Source organism: Arachis ipaensis, chromosome B09, assembly GCF_000816755.2.
Source record: "Arachis ipaensis cultivar K30076 chromosome B09, Araip1.1, whole genome shotgun sequence".
Classification (NCBI taxonomy): domain Eukaryota; kingdom Viridiplantae; phylum Streptophyta; class Magnoliopsida; order Fabales; family Fabaceae; genus Arachis; species Arachis ipaensis.
The window spans coordinates 26,705,672-26,707,778 of NC_029793.2; positions in this window are offsets into that span (position 1 = coordinate 26,705,672).

Consider the following 2,107-nt stretch of genomic DNA (forward strand, 5'->3'; position numbering starts at 1 on the left):
AGTGACAGTGACAACAAACTTTGAGAGGCACGTGAAGGCACGTTTCAGCTCTCAATGACCATAATTTTAGGTAATAGAAGGAGAGAGGGAATGAAATAGTCAAGACAACACCAGGTTATTGCGACGCTCTCCATATTGGAAACAGAAGATCATCAGTTTAGAGGAGAAAGAATAGAGCCAATGAAAAAGTCATATTTGTTTTTGGAGATGATGGCCGTAGAAAAGGATCAACACTAAGAGTGATAGTTGCTGCCAATAAGGATAGGAATGATAAGGACAGAGGTTGGATTTTTCTTAGGATAAATATAAAAAGAGCTAGTGGGATCTTGTGCTACATTAGAAGATGATTCTGCATTAGAGAGGAAGAAGACAATGGAGATTGATTATTTGGGTTTGAAGAAGAAGCATTGTGATCTTTTACCGAAAAACTAATGGCTTATCCTCTTCAACGAGGATACCATGGCTCTGATACCATGTTAAATTTCTGGGAGAATAGCAAAATAAGAAGATAATAATATATGTAAAGTTGTCGTGTGGAAAATACATGATACAAAGAGTCACCCTATTTATAGGGATATTACCAACTAACCTTATAAATATTTCATCTACTAACTACTAAGAAGAAAAAGTGAATATTAATAATAAGAACTAAGAGGGAGAGTGGCACAGAAGATCTTGGTATAACTTTTTTATCGAAGCTACCATTACGACGTTTGCGCTCAAAAATCCAGATATTCTGTTCCTTTCAGGCCATCTAAAGAGTTATCGCAACTTGTTGCAGCAGAAATTGCCATGCGCTTGAGTTGCCGTCAACCACATGAGTTGAATTCAAGAACATCTGCACTAGGTAAGCACCAATTGAATTGAGATTGTCCCCAAATTTTTTGAACTTTTCTGCATCTGACCAAGCAATGAAGTTGGGTTTCTTCTTCTTCATGACAGCAAGGGTAAATTTTACGAGTGGATGGAAATCAGCAATAAAAAAGAAAGGAAATTTGTAGATGTTCATGGTAAACTTTTTAGAGAAATTTGGATTTTGTGGAGAATTGAGAGCTTCCACAAGGACGTCCATAGACCTCTTAGACTCAACATTGGAGAACAAAGCTCCAAAAATTCATGAAAGAAGTTGTAAGCAATCAGGTAGCCTGTAGAAACATTGTAATTGTTTGATCTGTGTAAAGTCCATTTAATTTTCTTTTTATTGACAAAATTCTACTATTAATATAACGAAAATAATCTATAGCTAACATTATTTCAAGTCTTATTATTAATTTGATTGGACTTAGTTTCATAAAAAAAACTTAAATACGTAATATTATTCTATAATTTAATAAAAAGTTAATCATTAACTTTTTTTAAATTAAATAAAAATAATTAACAATTTCAGCAAAATATAAAATAGAAAACAAATGACATGTTTAAATAAATTATAACTCAAAATTACATAATTGCAACATTCTCAATCTAGTTACATCTCAATCTAAACTTAATCTATATAAATTGAGACGGAAAAAATTTGTCGGTAAATAATTTTTTACGAAACTTTTATAGAGCGACAAAATTCGTCGATAATTTTGTCATTAACCAAAAATCCGTATGTAATAAAGACTAAATCTGTCTGGATTAAGCAATTTTGTTATCACTACGCACAACTCCATCTAGTTGTGACTTATCAACCAAATTTCGTTGAATATAAGACTAATAACTTCAAAAATCTAACATATCCTACAATCCTAAACAACCTTCTTTGGTACCATTTCAAGTTATCAAAATCCAACCACCTATTAGCTTATTATTTCTATCATGCACTTGTATTAACATCACTAGAATACTCTAACTAACTACCACACGATTTATGTTAACATTACTAAAATGACTAATCTATGTTTAAAAAAAGAAAATTTATTCACTAACCTCGAGGTGGATGGCGCCATCACTACGCACAACTCCATCTAGTCGATATAGACCATTCGGGTCGTCCTCCATGTGTTCAGCTTCTAATATTCCTGGGTTGCTTTTCGATGATTTCAGATCTGGATGGTGGGGTTGGGTGTGGGGTTTGTATGTTTTGTAGTCCGAATGAATGAAATTCGATTTGTATATATAG